A 23,604-nucleotide genomic window follows, 5' to 3' on the forward strand; every position below is an offset into this window, starting at 1 on the left:
GATGAAGCCATCCAGCAGACCGGGATGCACTGATCACTGGAAAGAAGTTGTCCCCCAAATGGCATTTGGTGGTGCAGACAAGGCTGTGAGCAGAGAGCCCTCCTTGTCTAGAGGGGTTATCATTAAGCTGGCTGGGTTCCCTTTGCTCTACCTGCTGGAAGTGAAGGGTGGACAAGGAGCTCTTCAAGAGCTGCTTTCTGGCAGCTTTTGTGTGTCCCTCACTGTTCGATGGCAGTGAGCAATGGTGGCAGACAGGCAAGAGCAGCAGCAGCAGGTGGCACCTTCAATGTTACAGCGCTCCTGCAGGCAAGGAGTTCCAGGCCCCTTAGCCCTGCAGCAGCATGTGTTACGGCTCTGGTGTAGGTTTGGGAAGTCAGAGTTCTTTAGCTTTTGCAGGAGCTGGCACAGCAGCTTGTGGGCAGCCCTGGGTATTGCAGCAATCAGGGCTACAACTTCCGGGTATCTCAGCCCTGCAGCCCTGAAGCTCTTCCAGGAGCCAGGGCCTGCAGCTTCTCTTCCCTGGCTCTTCATGGCCCCCTCTCCTCTTTCAGCCTCGGCTCTCCATCTTCTCTCTACTTCTGCTGTCCTTCTTGCTCCTACCCCGGTCACTCCCTCAGGCTGTCCAGTGGCTTCCTCCCCAACTATCAAGCCGTGGCCGCCCTGTCACATCTGCACCTCGGCCCTCAGGCTGCTCGGCCTGGCCTCTTCCTCAGTGGCCAAGCAGCTGGCTGCCTTGCCGCTGTTGCAGTCGGAGCTGTGATTGCTCATCCTCTGGTGTTGCCGCGTTACCTTTGCCGTAACCGCGGCTTTATTGCCCGGTGCCTCTGCTGTGTCACCGGCTCAGCCCACACTACTAACAGGGGCGATAAAAACTACTCAGAGAAACCCTTGATTGAGTCTAATGCTGTAACACCGGGGAGGGAGCAGCAGAGGGGGTCTTGCAGCCCGGACACCGAGTGGAACGGCCCGGTTGCACAATCAGAGGAGGTTGTTTGCCGCAAGCCCAGCTGACCTCCCGTGCAAACGAAGGTTGGAGTTTGCACCTGTTACTGTCTCTTTGGCACCTGTCACAGGGGTCCCTCTGCTAGCCCACCAGGGCCCCCACTCTGGCCCAGGTGGAGGTGCTTGCAGGGTTGTCCAGAGTTCACCACGGTTTGTGATAGCAAGAAGTCCAGTACGAGCCATTTGGAATAGCCCTGATAAGGCTTCGCCGTCAGAAGCCAGAGCGAACAGCCATGTCACAGTGCAGTTTCCCCAGCGTATGTGTGCGGTGTTAAAAATGGCCGGTGCCTGCTTAAGAACAGTCTCAACTGGCTGTTTGACTGATGGGGCTTTTGCTTACTTAAGACAGCCAGGATGGCAAGGGAGAGTCTACCAGTTGCCAACTAGGGAGCCAGATTGCTCTCCCCCCAGCATCTTTCCTTGTTAAAAATAACATTTTATTTTTTAAGTAAGGTGTGTGTGTGTGTGTGTGTGTGTGTGTGTGTGTGTGTGTGTATGAGCACATATGAATGAGGTGCCTTTGGAGGTCAGAAGAGGGCATCGGATCCCTTGGAGCTGGATTTACAGGCAATTAATTGTAACCTTCACAGCCTGGTGCTGGAAATTCTGGTCTGCAAGAGCAGTCTGTGTTCTGAGCCACCGAGCCATCTCTCCAGCCTGCCTCAGAAATGTTGGAAAGAGCTCATCATGAGCACCAATAGTGATGCTCACGGCACTTTAATAAAGCTTAACGTCCGCCCAGCAGCCCAGGGCTTGGTGTACCATCCTTTCTGTCTCAGAGGCATTTCCTGCCCATGTCTGCAATATGGCTCAAAGTCTGTTGTACTCTGTCTGCTGTTCTAGTCGGGGGTGGGGGTGGGGGGAGGTGGGGGGGTGTTTGCTTCTTTGTACTTTGATTCTTGCCTTTCAGAGAATGTTGACTTAACTATTGGGGAGCCTCATTTTTAGGACTTCCTTCCTTTTTGTTAGGACTGACTGGAAGGGAACGCTGGGTTTGAAGAGTTGGAGGTGCAGGCGTGGTCACCCAGGGTAGGTGTTGCTGGAACTCACATTGTCCAGCAGCCTGAAGGGATGCTATGGGGAGAGGAGCCATGGGCAGAGGCTGGCCCAGGCTGCTCTGGCCTCCTTTAGTCTGGTGGGTTGACTTGAAGCTCAATAGCAACTGTGGAAGTGATGGCTTCTTGGACTACCCGGTGGGTCCCCAAAATTGCAAGTGAGCTGACTTCTGTGTTTTTCAGCCCTTGCTCCTGATAAATGTTCACCTAGTATTACTATGAAGAACTTTGACTACTGGAGCTGGGCATGAGTGCTTTATTTTGTTTCTTAGGAGACTATCTTTCTTCTCTGTGTAAGATTTTATTTCTCAAGGCATATGGCATGAAGCATGGCCCTTCTCCCAATCTATTGGTCTGCTAGATGTAACTGGCATATGCAAACCCTGTGTATGTGTGCAGGTGAGAATGAGCATATGTGAGTGAAGGTACCCATTCATTAACTATGCATTCTTGCTTTTCATCAGACAGAGTTTATATACGTTAATATGACCCCACCCCACCCCAACTGATTTCTATTACACATCTATGATTTTTTCTTATTAATTTTGTTATGTACTAGAGGAAGGGGTTATGTATTCTGGATCCCTTTATTTTCCTTGCCTAAAATACAAATGGTAAGTTTCTCAAAGACAGACAGCTCTCACAGCTGCTTGTGTCTTCACCCATTGTAGGGCACTTTGAGCGCCTGCTACATGGAACTCTTCCCAATTATGCTTCTTGCCATCTCTTGGCCAGCAGGGGGTGCAATGCCTCCTTTATTCTGAGCAAATGCTGACCAAGGTAGGCAACATCTTTGGATAGGAGTGTGTCCTCCCCAGGGCGTAGGTACTAGCACCTTTCCTACCCTCAGCCTTCAAGGTGTGAAGACTTTGCTACCTGCACTCCATGCAGACAATCTGACAGTTCATCTATGAAGCCTCGAAATGTTCCTGCAGTTAAACCAGCCTAAGTCTGTTCTTGTGTTTGAGCTTGAATCATTGGGTATGATGCTGGGCCTGAATTGTCTGGTGTCCTTCAGTACCACTCTGAGTGGCTTCTGGGGAGAGTATCTTCTCTTCAGCAATATGGCCACCTCCACCCTTCCATGACTCACCCCTTATATTCTTCCATAGGCTTGTAGTTACAATGTGCATGGGGCCGAAGTTGCAAATAAATCTTTAGTTATAAATAATAGAACACCCAACTCAAGTTCATTTTAATAATTTAATTGATTTATTGAGCCATGTAACTGGGGAAAAGCTATAGAAGGAGGCTGGGATCTCAGCATGGTTTAATGAAGGTTTTTTTTTTTTTTTTTTTTTTTTCAAGACAGGGTTTCTCTGTGTAGCTTTGCGCCTTTCCTGGGACTCACTTGGTAGCCCAGGCTGGCCTCGAACTCACAGAGATCTGCCTGCCTCTGCCTCCCGAGTGCTGGGATTAAAGGCGTGCGCCACCACCGCCCGGCCTAATGAAGGTTTTGTGTCTCTTTCTCTGGGTCTGTCTCAGCTTTGCCCTAAGTTCTATTCCATGTTTCAATCTGTCTGCTTCGTGGCTACAAATGGCCCCTGGTGGCAATTGGGCAGCTGCTTTCTGGTGCATATTTGGAAGGAGAGAGTGTAGCTGCCAAGCCATGTTTCTGGCTCACCATGGAACCCGTGAAGGTGGCAGGGAGAGACCAGGCATGTAGTATAGGCTCCCCAGTTCTCTGTTAAGAGAGATACTTGATTGGACGCTATTCAAGGTGCCTCCCATGCTGAGCACAAAGTCCCAAATTAAGTGACAGTGAAATGGTGGTAGATAGCCATGACTTCAACCAGACAGGAATGGAGACTTGAATCAGACTGACCTTAATGAACAGACAGATGTAGATATGCTAGTTACACAGAGGCTCTATGTCTGACTGCTTTGTTTATCAAGAGCCCACAGCCCTGTCCTCACCAGCTTTGTGTCACCCTGTGGTGGCATGGGCAGAATATGACTGCCCCAGGTTAAAGCTGAGTAGGGCTGGCAGAGGAGGGCTGGCAGGGAGACAAGTGGCAGAGTTGGGTGACTTCTACTGAAATAATTCCACAGGTCCCCGTTTCCCCCAGAACTTTATTTTGATTGCCCAATTACATGCTCTAAGATCAGATTGAATTCCACGAGGAAACACTTGGGTGGAAATGGGCATAGGTAGAGTGGCTTTATTGGCATTCCCAGAGACCTCTGATGAAGAATAACGATGGTCAATCATTAATAGATATTTTCAGCTGCTTTAAAAGTTAAATCTGCTCCACAGCCTGCTTCGCAATTTTATAGCCATTAGCAGAGCCCTATGGGGTAATCTCATAAAAGGCATCCCATAAATGTGTATCGCCGTCATCTCCCAGCCATGATCGACATTTGGAAAGATCCAAGGCATCATCTCCTGGTGAAGCAGCCGTGAAAGAGAGTGCAGGAGACTGGGGAGTGGTTGGTGCTGGGGAGGAGTGTCTGGCTTTGCCCCAGTACTAAAGATGCGGCCAGGAGCAGGGCTGGTGGAGTTAATGACCACTGGGGCATGGACAATTGAACAAATAAAACAGAGGTTACCATGACCAGCTTTAGCAATGCAGTGTGCTTGCAACTGGGATGGTTAACAAGGAACACACCCCCTTTCCTATATGCTCTGTCTGCTTTTATATTGTTCTTGATGTTTCATAGATTTTTCCAGAATAGGGTCAGGTAATGACTGTTTTTTTTTGTTTGTTTGTTTGTTTTTTTTTACATTTATTCCACCATTCCTTAGGGCTTTCTGTGAAACCTTAATGGAGATGTCTCTTAGCTATCCAAAAAAATTCACACTAGGAGGTCCTATAGCAAAGGCCCCTTGCATCTTTGCAGTGGGGCTTAGAAGTCTTGGAACAGGAAAGCCAAGGCTTGGAGGCAGAGAAGTCCCACTGCCTGTCACTCAATGCATTGTTGCAAGTCATGGCTGGGATTCTTTTCCCAGGGTGACTTTGAAACTCAGCAAGCCTCTCTAGGCATTGGGAATTTCAGGTGTGAAACTTATCTTTTCCTGATGAAGGGAAGGCAGGGGCTGCCTCAGTTGTTGGCAGCGTTGGGTTTTTTCATAGTCTGAGCATGGTTCTAACTTTAGGCTGGGAAATCCGAAGCCCAGGCATCGGTGGTGTCTTCATTAATGCATCAGAAACTGGAAGGTGCAGTCCTCAACATCACTGCCCTGAAGGTCTACAAGTGGAATACTCTTGGAGGGTGATGTACCCACTGGCTTGTTGGACTCCAGCTCCTGAAGAAGAAATGTGGGCACTTCTAAGATCTAGGCAGAATTCCTCTGGCCAAAAGACACAATGAGTAAATGAGATAAAGAAAACAGCTTGAGGGAGAGTGGGCCATTGCAGGAATTGTAAATGTCTGATGGTTCCAGAGGGATCAGTCCATGGTTGCTTGGCTCTGTGCACTTGGGCAGAATGTCATGGCAGAGAGAATATGTCCTTCAAACCACATCTGCACCCTGCAGTAAACCATGGCATGCCCACTGCTGGCTATGAGTTGTCATGTGAAGTAATGCTTTCCCTGGTTGCCAACAGTTTTAATCATAGTGTTGAAGGCAGATTGAAACTGCTTAAAAGATAATGGGGCTGATGGGAGGTTAAGCAGGCCTTTTAACAGAGAACTGTCCATCAAGACTCTGCCCCTCCTGACACTGCCCCACATCCTCAATGTCAGTTTTCCTGTCCTGTTGGTACATTTCACACACCTGTTTTTTTTCCAACTACTATCTATTGGGGAATATTATTTTAAGGTGTGTTACTTTTGTTTATGTTGCATTTGTTTAACTCCGTGAAGCTGTGTTGCTTTGCCTGTCTAAAACACCTGATGGTCTAATAAAGAGCTGAACAGCCAATGGCAAGGCAGGAGAAAGGATAGGCAGGGCTGGCCGGCAGGGAGAATCTATAGAGGGAGAAATCTGGGAGAGAGAGAAGCCAGAGAAGGAGAAGTACTCCAGGGACTGGCCACCTGGCTACAGCCAGCCATGGAGTAAAAGTAAGATTTAGAGAAGTAAGAGAATGGGAAAAAGCCTACAGGCAAAAGGTAGACAGGCAAACTTAAAGTTAAGGAAAGCTGGCTAAGAAACAGGCCAAGCTAAGGCTGGACATTTATAGGTAAGAATAAGCCTCTGTGTGTGATTTATTTGGGAGCTGGGTGGTGGGCCCCCCAAAAGAGCAAAACAACCAACAGCAACTATCCACCCATGAGCTGTGACAGGAAGAGAATTATCACACGTTTCCACATTCCCTCCTTGTGGCCACTGATGTGGCTTTGTGAAGCTGCATTGAGGATGACCGTGGTACTGATATACCTGGGCCACTCTCCAGGGCTTGTGATGGATTGCATCTATATAGAAAAACCACTCAGAACACTTAGGGCAGCAGTGAACAATTTCTCATGTTCTTGGTTCACTTGAGAATGAAATGAATGAAATGTTTTTTAAAAAAGATTTGAAAGATATTAGAGGTCAAACATCAAAAGTAAAAGGGAGCCTGAGGAGATGGATCCGTGGGTAAGAATATTTGCTGTGCAAGAATGAAGACCTGAGTTCAAATCCCCAGTGCCCACATAGGAAACTTAGCTTGGTTGAGTGCATCTGAAATCCCAGCATTAAGGAATGGAAACAGGTGGATTCTGAGAGCTCACTGGCCAGCCAGACTATTCTAGATGAGGGACTTCTGGTTCAGTGGGAGACCTCATTTTAAAACAATAATATGGAGACTGATGGGGAAAGATGCCTGATATCTTGCTGTGGCCTCTGCATGCAGGCACACACACCTCAGACCCACACCACACTGTCACACATACATGTATACACACAGGCACACACACAGACACCCATACACACTTTAAGAGGTGCATTTGAGGACCCTCTGTGCTCATGCTTGATGTGTGCACTCTTTATTGCATTTAACCTGGGGGCTCAGCAGCTCCAGATAAATGGTATTTGTGGAGGGACTTCTGTTCACACAAACCTCCACTTTTCTCCTCGGTCTCTCTCCTGCCCAGCTGGTCTCCCATTCTCAGATTTCATGTGCATCCCTTGTGTGTCCCTCCTTATCTAAAGCTGTTCGGGTTTCACCTCTTCTGTCAGCCCTGCAGTAGAGATACATGCTCCTTTCCCCTGCTGCCAAAGCTCTGTGCCCATTTCACATTCTGTACTCTGCCAGGGCCGGCTTCAGTGTGACTGTCCCCACCAGACCATATGCTCCTCCTCTGAAGATGTGACTTCTTTGTTCACTTTAGATTTCCAGGGCTGAGTCCAGGGCCTGGTTTGGTTCTTAACTTCATTAGATATCAGTATGGTTTCCAAACAAATTTATTCATTTTCTCCCCCTCTCCCTCCCTCCCCGCTGCCTTCATATCTTGTGAGAAAGACAGCAAACACTTTGTAATGAGAGTAAAGATTGAAAATGAATCACATGTGGGCAGATCCCGGCAGGAAAGATGTGGCACAATCACCCTGGGATGTGAAGAGGGATTGGCCAGAGAACTGTTCATAGGAAATGTGGATGGGCTTTAGGGACTGGGAAAAGGTAGAAAGATCCCAGGGCTAGCAATGATGAGTATGTTACTCTCTTCTTACCTAACTGATGTCCTTATCTGTGTCACATCTCATACTCAGGCCAATCAGACCGAATGGAAAACTGTATTTCCTTGAAGAAGGATGCTCTAGTTTTACTAGGATAGTTCTATCTAAGATAGTATTTTCCTGACTTACTGCTCTAGGAATAAGGATGTGTTTCCCAGAACTGTACCCTGGGTAAGGAATATGTGCAGTGCTTGAGGGCCAGATGTGGATGGTGGCATTGTGGATCTGCAGCTGCAGTGGGCATGTAAGAGCCAGAGGAGAAATGACTGTAGCCATGTATTCCACATCATGTCACATGTCCAAACTCCTAATATCTATTGACTGGCTGCTATATCCACTCAACCTACCAAGCCTCACTTTCTACCTCAGTCTGTCTTGAGGCTTCAGCATCTATGGTACACCAGCATCTCACATTCCCCTTTATAGTGACCTATGTATTCTATAAGTGTGTGGGTAGCATGATTCTAGAATCCTGTTTTGAGGATCTTTCTCTCCCAGAACCATCATAATATACATTTCCATTGCTGCCATTTGATAAGGAGATGGAACGTGCAGAGTGGGTAACTGTGTGAAATTTAATGAAGAGACCATTATAGAGTAAAGACATGGTTTAGACACACCAGCAAACAGGCCATGCAGTGCCCTGGGTCCATAGCAGCAGGCAGCTATTATTGCCCCTAGATCAAGGAGTCAGGGGGAGGGTCAGTTGACTGCCCCCAGAAGAAGAGTCAGCAGTGTGAAGAATCCACGGAAGGCCATGGCATTTGGAGAAGAAGCAGACAGCTTGTAGTGACTTGGTGTGGGGAACCTGGGGAGCACCTTGGGCTCCCTTTTCTTCTACTCTCCAGCCTCCTTATAGTGCCACCTCCCCTGGAAGACACAAGGACACTGGAAACTGTGAGCACTTGAGGCCAGTTTCCTGGTAGAGTGCAAGATGAAGGAGGAGAGTTGATCTGGGGATGCAGATTTCTTACATCTGGATTTGAGCCTCCTAATAAGCCGTGGTGGTTCACATGGTTGGCTCTAAGTGTTCCAGTCATATATTGCATTGAAGCCAGAGCTCATAAGGTGTTTCTTCTGTGACCATCATGGAGTATGCTGCTAAATGGGAAAGGCAAGATCGCTGCTTTTCCACACCATCAACCTCCAGTTCATATCTATGGCTTCTCTAGCAAAAAATCTTATGGAGAGGGCTCCTGTGTCCCCTGGAGAGGGGCCCTGCCCACTTTCTGCCCATGATGCTGCTTATTACATATTATAGTTTAAACGTGAAATGTCTCTTATGGGCTCATGTGCTTATTTCTTATTTAGTTTAGGTGTGTGAGTGTTTTCCTTGCATGTGTGTATGCATGTACACCTTATAGATTGTTGGTGCCCGTGGAGGCCAGAAGAGGGCTCCAGACCCCCTGGAACTACACAGTCAATTGTAAGCCACCTCAGTGCTGGGAATTGAATCTGGGTTCTCGGCAAGAGCAGCCTGTGCTCTTAAGCAGCAAGCCACGTCTTCAGCTCCAAGAGTCAAGTTTAAACCTGGTCCTCAGCTGCTGGTGCTGTTTGAGATGCTTTGGAAGCTTTGGCCTGTGGGGTCAAGTTGGCAGAAGTAGGTGATTAGGGGCTGGTCTTGCAGGTTGTAACCACCTCTGGTTCTGGTCTGTCACGGTGTGAGGAATCTGTCACATGCCTGCTGTGAGCTGCTCTCACATGGCAGCTACCCACTGTGTGATGGTTTTGATTGCCAACTTGACACAATGCAGGATCACCTGGGAAAGGGGGCTCAGTGGGGAATTGTTTTGATCATGTTGGCCGATAGGCATGTCAGTGGGAGATTGTCTTGACTGCCTTCATTGATGTAGGCAGACCCAGCCTGAAAATGGGCACTACCATTCCCAATTCCCAGGTTTGGGGCCCCAAGCCGTGTAACAGTAGAGGAAGCCAGTATGCCTGCATTCATTGCTCTCTGAATGTAGATGTCATGTGACCAGCTGCTTCAGGCTCTTGCCGCTGTGACTTCCCTGCAATGATGGACTGTAACCTGGAATTATGAGCTAGAGTACACTCTTCTCTCTAATTGCTTTTCTTCAAGGCATTTTAACACAGCAAGAGAAATGACACTAGAGAATCCTGCACTGCCTTCCCTGCCATGAGGGACGGGAGCCACGCAAAACTGCAAGCCAAAAATCAACCTTTCCCCCTTCCGTGCTTCTGTCAGGTATGAGCACAGAAAAGAGTTACGCCTCAAATGTAACTGACACCCTGGGTTAGCATACTGAGATCCAGATTGGGCGTACCACCCGTTATCCACCTGTGACTCATGCCTCAGAGCAGGATTCTCATCTCTCTGATTAGCTGAAGGCAGGAGCTCGAGGAGGACAACCGACAGTTGAGCTGGAACCGTTCTCAGTTCTGTATCAGGTGGAGCAAGTGTGGGGAGAAGCGGGAAGTTCACTGCAGCCCTTGGTCAGGACCCTCAGAGGCCTGCCATAGGATGGCGGCTGTGGGAGGCACTGAGGCCGGTCTGTGTTGGAGAAAGAGTAGGCAGAGTCAAACCCTAGGCTTTTGGCCATCCTTCTCTGTGTGCCCTGATGACACATGACTGCTGAAGTCATTGCTAAGATCTCTACTGTCCAGTCCTCACTCAACTGCCTGACTCAGAGCACTATGGTGTGGATGATGATGATGATGATGATGATGATGATGATGATGATGATGTGTGTGTGTGCTCTGAAGGAAGCAGGTAGCCCCCATTGGGATAACTTGAAATCTGTTAGAGCTGCCCATGTTGTGGGAGAGGGCCAAGTGGGAGTCAGTGGTTCTCCCAATGACCAGTGCTGTGACTGGAGATGCGGCTGCAGATGGCCCAGTCACATAATGTTGTCTTCTCATTAACTCAAGACCTCCAAGAATGGACATTTAAAAAGGCACAAAAAAGGTTTTTTTTGGTCATAATTTAATGGGACAAGAGGGATAGAATCCTTAAAGTAGATGATTATTTTCCCAGAAGGGAAGTGAGCTGTCAGTGGATGATGAAGCCTCTTCAGCACACCACACCCACCACCCTCATGCTATGGTCACATACATGGAGATTCACTTAATTTTTTTGTTTTTAATTTGGTTTTTGAGAATTTCATATGTGTGTCCTGTAATTACATCATTTTCTACCTTCTCTCCTCCCTCAAATTTCTCCCATGTCTCCTCAACTCCTTCTGATATTCATGGTCTCTTATTCTTTAATTATATATAGGTATAGATGATGTAGATACAGAGTACCACCTTCTGGATCCATTTAATGCTGCCTATATGTATTTGGGGCTGACCACTTGGAATTGGATAACCTATCAGGACACTTGTCCCTGGAGCAAATTGATTCTTAGTCTCTTAGCAGCCATTGATTACCTATAGTTCTTCATCTAAGGGTGAGGCCTTGTGAGAATCCCCCTATCCACATTGACATGTCAATTGTATTGTTCAAGTATTTTTTTAGGCAGCCATATCATTGAGAATTCCTGGGTGTAGCCTTCTTGTCATATGTCAAAGATGCTGTCTTACAGTAGACCTCATAATTCTCCTATTTGTACAATCTTTCTGATCCCTTTTCTGAGATGCTCCCTGAATCTTAGGTATAGGAGCTGTGTTGAGGCTGTACCAGCAGGGACTGGGCACTCCATGGGAATACATTTAATACATTTTCCCAGTGAGACCAGTCAGGGAACAGAAGCAGCCACAGCATCGCCATCTGCCATTGTCTAACAGCAGAAGATGAGGGCACAGCATGGTGCTTTGCTGCCTGACAGATGCAGAGGAGAATCCAGGCTCCCATATTGATTAGCTGTGATTCGGGACAGGCTTGTCACCATGAGGGTTTCTTTGTCTAGAAAATGGGAATGACAATGGTCTTTTCACAGGAAGATAGTTGTGTGGGTTTAAAAATACTTAGCTACTATTAAGAACTCCCCATGTATTGTGTTCTAGACATTGGTGCTAGACCCTTCTGTACTTCTACACATAAAATTCCTTAAAAAAAAAGAGTCTAGGGTCCTTTGGGGAGAATGCAATGGCTCAGCAGGTAAAAATGCTTGCTGGATGACCAGAGTTCAGTTCTCAGGACCACATAGAATAAAGCTGGATGTGGTGGCCCACATCCTCAACCTCAGCACTCCTGTGGTTATATAGGAGGTAGAGACAGGAGAAGAAACACCCAGAAGCTCATGGGCCAGCTAGCTTGGAGTATACAACTTGGCAGAAACAATGAGAGAGACCCTGCCCATGGAAGTTGGAATGAGATGGCTCCCACAGGCTCATATATTTGAATGCTTGCTCCCCAGTTGGTGGAACTGTTTTGGGACACCTTGTTGGAGGAGGTGTGTCACTAGGAGCGGGCTTTGAGGCTTTAAAAACTCATGCCAGTTAGCTCTCTTTGCTTCCTATTTTTGGATAAGGATGTAAACTCTCAGCTACTGATCCGGTACCATGCTTGCCCACCTGATGCTATACTTCCTGCCATATTAGCTCACGAGTCATAGTCTCACCTTCTGGAACTGTAAGGCCTACCTATTAAGTGCTTTCTTTTTTAAGTTGCCTTGGTCACAGTGTTTTGTCACAGCAATTGAAAAATAAGGCACATCCTCAACAAAGCTGTGACTTCCACCTGCTTGTGGCTGTGTTTACAACCCTTCTACCAAATAATAATAATAATGAACTAAAATATAAAAAACCAGCAATAGAGCAAAACTTAAGGTCCTACAAACTTAATCTCTTTCTCATTTTTGCTCTCTTACTTACTTACTCTCTGCCTACTTGTCCTATCTTTTTAACTTTCTATCTTTTCATTTAACAAACCATTTATACATTGTTTACCCAGCTATTATCCATCCTTGACTCACCTATTCATCCATTCACCATCCATCTATCCATCAACCTACACTCCATTTATCCACCTATCTACCATCCATCTACCCACTACCTACCCATCCATCTATCTACCATCCATCCATCCATCCATCCATCCATACATACATACATACATACATACATCCACCCATCCATCTACCCACCACCTACCCAACCATTTATCCACCATCCATCTACTCATCTATCCACCATCCATCCATCTACCCACCCATACACCCACCCACTCATCACCCATCCATAATCTACCTACCATCTATTTATTCATCTGCCTTGCTTAAGTATAGGAGAGGTTAGAGTGCTGAGACAAAATGCCTGTCTTGAGTTATGAGTTAGCACACACATGCTCTGCCTGTCTTGCACAGAGGTAGGCCATGCAGTAGCCAAGAACTCTGACTTCAGAGAAGAATCACTGGATCTAGACCTCAGCATTTTCACTTACCAGTCTTGTTACCTGTTAAACCTTTTTGTTACTTTTTGTCTTCTACTTCTGTAAAGTAGGGATGATGATGTCGATAATTCACAGAGTTACTGATGTGAAAATTGTTAAGATGGTGCCTGGTCAGCAGCATGTGCTTGCCACACTGTGATGAGACCTTGGGTCTGTAAGTGCAGCAGATCCAGGTTAAGATTCTGAATGAGATAGACATGATTTTGAATTCTGCTTTCCTTGTTTACCAGTCTTGAGCTCTTTAAAAAATATATTTTATTAATTCTTTAAGGATTTTATACAGTACATCTTGTTCATATCTACCCCCAATCCTCAGCCTTAAGCTCTTGAGCAAATTATTCTACTTCCATTTTGCTGGGCTTCCATTTCATCAGTTATCCATGATGTCTATGCCCTGCCCTCAAATGTTGACAGACAGCGTGATCTAGAGTAAAGGGCATGATCTCTGAAGTAAGAAAACAGACATGGGTTCACATCTTGACTCTAGCTCCACCATCCTAATTAAGACACTTGTATAGGTCTTTGGGTTCTTCCTATAAAATGAGGGACAGTGAGTATGTATCCCATAGTTCTTGTAAAAAAAAAAAGTAAGCAAAGTAACATATTTGAAAACATAGTGTCAGAGCTCTAATCTTAGGATACATGGTTAGGTTGCCTTCCTTTCCCTGGCTGATGTCCAAGAGCTTGGCTCAGTGTGCTCAGGTCAGCTACATTCTACGCTTGACCTTGTATTTCCCCATCTGAGGCACTTGCTCTCTGGGGGCTACATGATAGCAGGCTGGGGGTGAGGTGGTTCTCAGAGTCGCTCATTATTGGAGGATCAAATTTTCTTCAAGGTCTAAAAAATCCAGTCTTTAGTATTAATTACTACAGAATATAAATTGTTAATTTTCACACTAAAATATGAGACTTCCATGTGATTGTGGTAAGCTGCTTCTGTCCAGAAAAGCATCATTTTAAGCTACTTTCCTCAGTGGTGGTCCTTCAACAAAAATGTCTGAGAAAGGCTGGCAGTTGTTGTTGGCTCTGCTTTTTTTTTCTTCTCAGAAGAGAAGGAAGGGTCCCTCAAGATCCAGAATGTCCTGCAGAGAAAATGCTTATCAGTTTGGCCATCTGTCACTGTGAGTTCCTAGGAATCTCCAGCTCAGGTTGGCCTGAATAGTGGGGAAGTTTTTTCTCAGGTCAAAGGAAGTGCAATCTCTATGGTGCAGGATGGATCACAACACTAAGATTCTCCACCCTGCATATAGCCTTTGGTCACCAGACAATGAGTTGGTGGTGACATCTGAGTCTGTCCCCTTGCTTGAACCCAGTAGGTTGAAGTTGCAGAAGTTAGTGATCATGTCTCCTGATGACTGCTCACCAACCCCAGTCTGCTTTGGTCCAACTGGGCCCCTGGGCATCTCTAGTACAGGAGCAGTCCCTGTGGGTGAGTGACTAGGTTGGGGTGACCACTAGAGTGTAGGTGTGGCTATATAAAGGAAGCAAGGGCAGATGTGTCTCAAGTGGATGCTTGCCAGTGTCTGATGAAAGTGTCCTCCAGGGACAGGGAGCAATGGCCTCTGGAAGCTTGGCCAGGGCTTTGGGGATCCCCTACTAGACATTTCTGTTCTCTGATACTGATACAATGGAGGGCACTGTGCTGATAACAGTCTGTGTCTTCATTTCTGGCTCATTTGGCCAGCCATTCTCTCTCTCTCTCTCTCTCTCTCTCTCTCTCTCTCTCTCTCTCTCTCTCTCTCTCTCATCTTTCTGAAAGGAGGAGAGAAGGAGAAATAATGCTGAATACAAGGTTTGCATCTGATACACAATATTACCTTATCTTCTCTGAAAATAAATGACTTATATTCTCAAGTTGTTTTGTGTAACACTTCACTGTAAAAGAGCACTTAATTTCAGCAATACAGTTAATTTAATTTAATATCTTGATGAGCCAAAATGTTGTTGTCTTAACTCATAGGTAATTTTTTTTTGTATATTTACACAGCTTTTATTCCTCTACAGTTTCTACTTACCGTCTACCATGCAACAGGTGCATACTCGCATGCTGGAAACCCAGGGATGAACAAAAGCAGTCTTTACCCTCATGTTACTCGTGTTCAGTGAGAGGAGAGGCAGAGAAGAAAGGAGGGGCATAAAGGAGAAGGGGGAGAGCCCAGGCTGGCATGGGGACTGCTCCTTTTCTAGGTGGAGTGATCAGGAAAGGCAATGCTAAGATGGCATGATCTGGGGAAAGGAGGCAATCAGTGCTGTCCCAGAGGCTGGCTGACCCCTGGAAGTATAGCACAGCCCCTTGGGAACTTTCTTAAAACTCCATGTTCTCTGATGCACACTGGGCCACCTCACCCCTTACATCAAGAGTTGGTGAGTAGATTTTCAGCTGGTTATCTTTGAGCTTTCTATGTTACTAGCAGACTCTACTGTAATTTTAAAAAATATTTACTTCTGTTTATTTTTGAGTAGTTTTAAAATTATTAGTGGACATAAAATAATTATAGATCTTTATGGGGTAAGCAGGATGTTTTAATGTGTATAAATATTGTGCAAAGATCAAATCAGACTAATTAGGATGCAGCTCACCTTGAATGATTATCATTTCATACTGTTGAGAATATTCAAAATCCTCTCTTCTGGCTATTTTAAAACACACAATAAATTGTTGTTACTATTAGTTACCCTACTGTGATGTTGAGACCAAAACCAAATATGCCTGTTTTTAAAAAATCTATTCATTTAGTATTAATTTTTACAATTGTGTATCTGTGTGATTATATGTGCACATGTGTATTGGTACCCTTGGAGGCCAGAAGAGGGAGTTGGATGTCCTGGAGCTGGGGTGACAGGAATGTGTAAGCTGCACTTGTATCCTCTGCAAGAGTATTTTATGCTTTCAACTACTGAGACATCTCTTCAGCCCTCATTTGATGCTTTTAAAAATAGATATTTTTCATCTTTATTTGCCTCTTTACATAAAATGTAAAAATGCAATGATTAGAAAAAGAGTGACTGTAGGATCCTGAAAGAAAGCTGAGGTGATTTGCTAATGGAAGCACAATTAGTCATCTACCATTTGCATGTTCCAGGGCCTGGGAAATGGTTGTATAGTTCCAGTGTTTGATGAACTCGTCCAGTTCATTTTAGCAGTGGCTGATGTCTTTGTGTTAGCAGTTGTGGAGTACAAAGATGGACAAGGCTATGTCTTTGCTCTTGTAGAGGGTACTGTGGTGCAGGAAGGATGACCCACAGAGACCTTCGGCTGCTGTGCACAGAGCTGCAGAGGGAACTGGGCAGGCAATGGAGCATGTGCTCTGAGCCGAGCCCCGTCCCACCTGCTTTGATCGTCTCTTCCTACTTCTAAAGTCTTAAATCGTGCATTGCACATAACTCTTGGCCATACTGTGTTGTTCTGATTTTCTGAACACTAGTGACTCTTGCTATGGTCTTGTCTCTCTGCTCTAGCTTACCCAACAGGGCGAGGACAATGATTTTTTTTTCCATCTCTAACCTGAGTGAGGACCAAATGAGTGTCTAATTAGACTGTATTGAACAAGCACTTGAGATGGAGTCGTTGTCACTTGAGTCATGATTATCATGTGATTTTTCTCTCTTATCTTGAGACACAGAGGGTAGAATTAAGGGCCAGGCTGTGAAGGTGGTGAGACTTTGGGCAAGAAGGGTTGTAGCAAGGGAGAGAGCTGGGCAGAGCAGGGGAAGGGACTCAAGATGGAGAGTCCAAGATGTGAGGCAGAGATAAAGATGAGAGTACAAAGGGAACAGGCAGATTTGCATTTTAAAAATGATTTATTTTTATTTGTGTCTATGTGTGAGTATCTGTGCCTGCCCCCCCCCACCCCCCGTGTGTGTGTAGATACCCTCGGAAGCCAGAAGAGGTCCTCAGAGTCCCCGGAGCTAGAGTTACAGGTTGTTGTACCCCCTCCAACCCCATATGAGTTATCGGAACTGAACTCAGGTTCTTTGGAAGAGTAGCAAGCGCTCTTAACCAGACCTGGGCGTGGTGGGGCTCCTGCACAGTGCTGCAAGGAGTGTAGTGTGGTGGTTCATACAGCTGCTTTAGAACAGTTTGGCAGCACCAGTTAGCCAGAGGCAGGGAGCTGGGGGGCAAAGGGGGAGCAGAGAAGTTTCAATTCCTTGCACCCAGAAGAATGTAAGCTCAGGGAGTGCTGTGTACGGGTGTTTGATGTAGCATGCATGCATGAAAAGCAAGAAGTGACACGGGAGTTCATGAAACTATGGATGGGATACCTAAACTACAGGATGCTTCTCAATAGACATCAGTCTGAAGTTGACAGTTGACAAAGTATAGCTTTCCACATGGAAATGCAGAAATGGAAACATCTTGCAGAAGAAATAGATGGAAGTTCTAGCTATAGACTATAGAATGTGTAACATCTTAAGAACTTCACCATGAGCTCAAGTCTTCTATCATGTCCATACCCGGTACCAGAGTTAAGAGAAATGCAACTTCTGAAAGAATGAATGTGTGACGGACTGACAATAGTGGTAAATTCTGGGGAGAAAACAGGTTGGGAACTTTAACATGAGTCCCTGGGTGTTTAACATGGGGGGCCATCTTCCCAGTGTCCCTGCAAAACTAAAAGAGTCAAGAAGGGGCTGGAGTGATACAGAGGAGAATTGCTGGCTGCTCTTGCAGAGGACCGAAGCTCTGTTCCCAGTGCCTATGGCAGGTGGCTCCCAGCTGCCTGCAACTCTAGTTGCAGTCTCTGACACGCTCTTCTGGCTCTGCAGGCACTGCACTCACACGTGCACACACACCCATGCACACACATATACACATAATTGAAAATAAAATAAGTCTTGAAAAAAATCATCAAGAAGAGTGAGTTCGGGAGCCAGGCCTGGGAGCGATGGCTGTCCTCTTAGCTACTCTGGAGGCCGGGGCAAGAGGGTCAAATCTCAAGGATTGTCTGAGCTATAGAGTGAGTTTGGGATCATTCTGGGAGACTTAGATCTTCTTCAATAAAATTGTAAAAAAAAAAAAAAAGGCTGGGGATATAACTGAATAGTGGGGCACTTGCCTAGAATATACCAATATTGAGAGAGAGAGAGATAGGGAGAGAGAGAGAGACAGAGAGACAGAGACAGGTACATGGTGGAGAAAAGTATCTATGAGAGAAAGATAAAGTTAAGGACTATGAGCAGGGAAGGGCAGAAAGGTGCTGGCTTCATGCTGGGAGACAGTGCAGATGGATGATTCTTCCACATCCTGGAGGACCTTGAAGAGCTTCTCATGTTGTAGCTACTTTATCTTCAGGTCATGGGAAATTCACCACCCCCATCATCATCATTGTTCTTGTTATTCATATATTTTGAGAGTCAGTAAATGCCAGAGACTGGGTTCCTTGGAACACAGATGCTGAACTTGGCACTGACGGAGGTTATGGAGAGGGAGCAGTCGCCCCCAGGGAACAATACCAGAGAGTTGTGAGGGAATTTGAATTTGACAGCAGAAATTGCAGGGCCAAGAGCTGGCTCAGTGGCTCAGGTGCTGCCACACCAGCCTGATGACCTGAGTTTGATCTCCAGAATTGATACTGTGTAAGGAGAGAACCATTTCTTATAGACACAGAACTGACCTCTGACCTCTACATGTACACTGGTGTGTACCCCATACACAAACACACAATAAAAATTAATAAAGAAAAAAAATTCAACTAAGACTTCAGCTGATACTTTATTGTCCAAATGGAGGTGTGAACCTGTCTCAAACTGTCACTGGATGTAGTAGATGAAAGCTGTCCTCAGGGACAGGTGTGGCCAGGTGACTTGGCTCACTCAGGTCCAGCATAATTCCTGAAGACAGATTAGGCAGTTATTCATCTTGCCAGAAGAATGAGTTTCCAAAGGGGACCAGGACCACACACCCATTTTACAGAGGAGAGTACCAGAGCCTAGAGGTCTCCAGCTAATGACAAGTACCTGTCAGTTGTCACCAGAATGCTACTCCAAGTACCTGCCAGATGTCAGCAGCCTTTAGATCAAGAATTCCCAATGCAGTGCTTCCTTCATGGAAAGAGTCTTGCTAGAAAGAACAAGAAGGGGCTGAGCCAATTGTGTGTCTAGAGGTCATGTTGACTTGTGTTTTGGCACACACTCCATCCACCAGCAGCAAACCACTCTTGTGGAGCAGTGATGTGGAGCAGTCTGCCCCATCACCCAAGAAAACCACCCTGTTCGTGGTCTGCTGTTGAGAGATGGCCTTGCTTGGACTCCTGGAGCCTGGGAGATAAAGCTTTGCTTACGCTCCGCTTGATAGCAGATCATTTCTTTTTCTTTCACCCGGATGGTGGGGAGGGAGTTGATTTATCTTGGTGGATCCTGTCAGACTGCGTCCGATGACATATATTCTTTCTTCCCAAATGTCCAATCTTTGTCAGTTGGGAAATATTTGAAGTGCTGACAAGGCTCTTATGGACGAGTTACCTATCATTGCCGAGTCTGTAGGATTAATTCCTCTTAATTATGTTAGTGCTGGGCCATCATTCACGTTTATTGATGCTGTCTGGTCATGTCTAGAAGATTTATAGGTATCTATATTCATCCAACACAGAAGAGACCACGAATAACTTTGCTGTCTTTGGAGTGTCTTTTTGTGTGGAACAGATGCTACACAATTAATAAAGAAAGCTTTTTTAATAAATATGCATTTGTGCCTTTAGGCTTTCTCCCTGCGGTCCTGAGAGGAGAGTTTAGGAATCTGACATTATCTATGCAGTTTTTATCCAGAGCTCCCTCTTTAGATGACTTAAAAAAAAGTTATTCTTCAGTCAAAGTGTTTCATTTCCTGTACAGGAAATGTTCTTGAGAATTACATAGAAGTTCACCAGGCAGAATTTAATCATTTTAATGTCCATGGCCTTTGGATTTCACATCATTGAGTATGAAATGATGGGATGTCAGATGACCAGAAGGAAATGGAGTGAACTCTGGCCACAGATGAAGAGAGATGGGAGAGAAAATGAACTCTGACTAGCCTGGTGGTTCCTTTTTCTGGTTGCCTGTCTTCACTCTCATGGATGGTGATCCTGCCCATCTGGGATGATATTTCAGCGTCTGTGTGTTTTTAAAGCTCAGAATGCTCACCTTGGGCCAATCCCTAGCAGTAAACACCGGGATAGAAACAGTGTCAAGTCCCAGGCTAAACTCTGACTGCTCCACAGTCGAACACATTCACTGTAATTCTATAGCATCTACTGTCATCCTTGTTCCAGGGTCAACAAATGAAGACTCTGAGAGGATTGATGGTTGAGCAAGATCATATCAAGTGCAAGCCAGAGTCGGTGGGTGACCCAGGCATTTGGGTGAGGACCTCTTCTCTTGATCTTTGTTAGAGAAAGACTAACCAGGAGCTCTGCAAGGGTTAGCTGTAATTTCCCTTGGAAGTCATGTGATATAATGCATGCCTGTGAGCATTCATGAATGTCTAAGCATGCTGGTTTTGCAAATTGAATCTAATTCTTATTGTGCGAAGAAAGGAAGCACTAGGTAATAAAATGAGAAAGGGGGGAAAGAGTTAAGGAAAGAGAAGTGGGAGGAAGTGATAGATGGTTAACCATGGAAGAAGAGAATACTCAAAGATGAAATACGACCAGGAAAAGATAAGGAGCCCACACCATTGCATCTTTAATAAGTAGAAGGTAGGATGGAAGATTCAAATAGTTTTTTTCATTTGAACACATTGTTTCCAATGGAGGGATCAAGGCAATTATTCCACTTACAACTACACAAATAATGGTTTGGTAACATATTAAACTTCCCTGCTAGATTATAACTCCTTAAGAGAAGACTCTGGGGTGCCTTTTTCTCAATCCTTAATTCTTTTTCTACTCTGAACAAACTTACTTGAAGCCACTATGGATCATTTGCATCTTCATGTACAGTGGGAAGAAGTTTCCCACTCAAATAACTTTTCCTTTTTCTAGTCTAGGACAACAAAAAGATAAATGACTGTAAGGTACTGGGAGTGATGGATATTAGAAAGAGAATGTAGGGATTGCAGGCAAGAGTGGGTCTGGTTGCTGGAGTGCTGGTCCCTGATGTGTTTACATCATCATTTGAAGCTCTGGGACAAACGGCTGCGCTGCATGGACATCCGCCTGCTGTCGGCCCAGCTGGGATAAGTATTAGTGGCAAATCAAATATCGTTTTTGCCTCAAACCCAAGAGCAATTTCTGTATGGATACCTCGTGGAAGGAAGCTGATATTTTTCCAGTAGGTGAGATTACAGGAGATGAAGGAGAGAATAAGGAAGATGCTAAGGCCAGTGGGAAGTGGAGGACATGGGTGTTGTCAGCCCAAGTGGCCTCCAAAATGCACGGTGAGCAAACCTGGGAATCTTGTTCCCTAGTACTGCTAACTGGGACCACTTTCAGAGACAGCTGTTAGACTGGGGGCTGCTGGCCTCAGAGAGAGCTGGAGGTGTCTAGGGATTCACACCTCATCCCTGACTCACAGGTAATGCAAGCATGGGAGCCCAGCATCCCTGCTTCAAGATAGTGCAGACTATGAGATGTGTCTTTTTCTTTCTTTTCTTGTTTTTTTTTTTTGAGACAGGGTTTCTCTGTGTAACAGTCCTGGCTGTCCTAGAATTCGATATGTAGACCAGGCTGGCCTTGAACTCACTAAGATCCACCTGCCTCTGCCTCCCAAGTGCTGGGATTAAAGGTGTGTGCCACCATCGCCCGGCAGAGATGCGTCTGTCTTACAAGGCTTCCCAGGGGCCAGGTTATTGCTAGGACTCCACCCTGGATTCTGCCTGGCTCTGCCTACTTCTGTTCTGAACCCTTTCTGCTTCCTTTCCTTACTGGACTCTCCCAGGAGCCCTTCCTTAATGAATCCCCTGTGCCCGTGCCCTCAGCCCAGGTGGGCTTTTGAAAAAACCTGGACTACAGAAAAGAGCCTTTTATTTTAGTTTAGCTTTTCATTTATTTACTTTATTTTATACATAGATTTTTTTTGCCTATACCTATACATGTACCAAGTACATGCCTGGTGCCCCCGTGTTAGAAGAAGATATCAGATCCCCTGGCATTGGAGTTACAGAAGGTTATGAACCTTCAGATGGGTGTTAGGAACCGAACCTAGGTCCTCTGTAAGAGTAGCCAGTGCTCTAACCATTGAACCATTCTCTAGCCTTCTAGAAGAGAGCTTTGGGATCAAAGCATGAGACTCCAAGATGCTCCATTATTTAGTAACTGTTTAGAATTTGTATGTGAAATCTCTCCTAGAAGTTCATGAGCTTGAACATTTGGTCTCCAGTTGTGCGTGCTGTTGTGCTGGGTTGTGGAACCTTTAGGAGGAGGGTCCTACCTGGAGGAAGTGGGACTCTGGGTGTAGGATGTGAGGACTGTAGTACAGCCCATCCTTTCCATCTCAGTCTCCCTGCTTCTTGGTTGGTGCCATGTAACAAGCATTTGTTGCCGTCAGCAAGCCTCCTCCACCGTGAAGGACTGCATTCTCTCTGTGAGCCAAGGCAAAGCTTCCCCGTTAAGTTACTTCTTTAAAGTAACTAGTTACTAACCCATAGCTGTATGTCCTGGGATGATTTTTTGCCATGGCCTGATGGACACTGTTGTCTTGATTTACCTCCTTGGCACATTGTTGGGATGACAAAGGTTCCGGGGTTAGGGGTCCTGGGAAGGCAAAACACGGTAGGCAACATTGGCAGACAAAATCTGCAGCCCAGGAGGGGAGCGCACCAGCCATGTCCTAGAGGGCTACCTTCAGTTGTGCTAAGAATACATTGGATAAGAGAGCTGTTGCGGGGGACAGGCTTTGTAGTAACAAGAAAGTGAGGTGTTCCTGGTCCCCACACGAGGGGGCCTCTGGCTGCTGTACATAATCTTACAGCTGGTGGGGACTGAGACTTGTTGCTTGTGGGTTTGCTGAGCCGCACCAGGCATTGTGATCAGGAAGGCTGTGGGCCATGGGGTCTTACCCGTGTGAGCAGGATGGAAAGGGAGTGCAAAGCTGGGTCCCTTGATACCCCCTTAATACCAACTGGGCACATGGTATTAAGTTTGGATTTGGGACTGTGAACCACAGCTGCGGCATCTTCAGAATGCCATGGAAATGACAGAGACAGGCCCATGTGCCTAGCCAGGAAGCACCTCATAGGCAGGGAGTGGGAAGTTTGCACACGGGTAACTTGTTTTCTTTCCATACCTGCATGGAATCATTCAAGTCTGAAGTTGCCATTTTGCTCTGTAATTATGCATTAATTCTTCGAGCCTCCTGGGGTATGAGATGAAGCAGGCGTATCTGAGTTTATTCTCATCCGCGATGCACTGTGTCCTGCCGATCTGCCAAGAGGAGAAAGGCGGAGCCTGACAGTGCAGAGCCCTGAGGTTGTGGAAACTCAATACTTTAACGTTTTCTTTTGCTTAACACCAAACTAAAATTTTTCTACAGTAACCGTGGGTAGGAAAGGGGATGTAAAATGTAAGCGCCAAATACAATTTCAGATTTAATCTAGAAGATGCCTTTTGTGTCTATCACCACTAGTTCCTTATTTAAACAGTTTAAATGATTAGTCCTCTGCTTTGCAAATA

Source organism: Peromyscus maniculatus, chromosome 3, assembly GCF_049852395.1.
Source record: "Peromyscus maniculatus bairdii isolate BWxNUB_F1_BW_parent chromosome 3, HU_Pman_BW_mat_3.1, whole genome shotgun sequence".
NCBI lineage: Eukaryota > Metazoa > Chordata > Mammalia > Rodentia > Cricetidae > Peromyscus > Peromyscus maniculatus.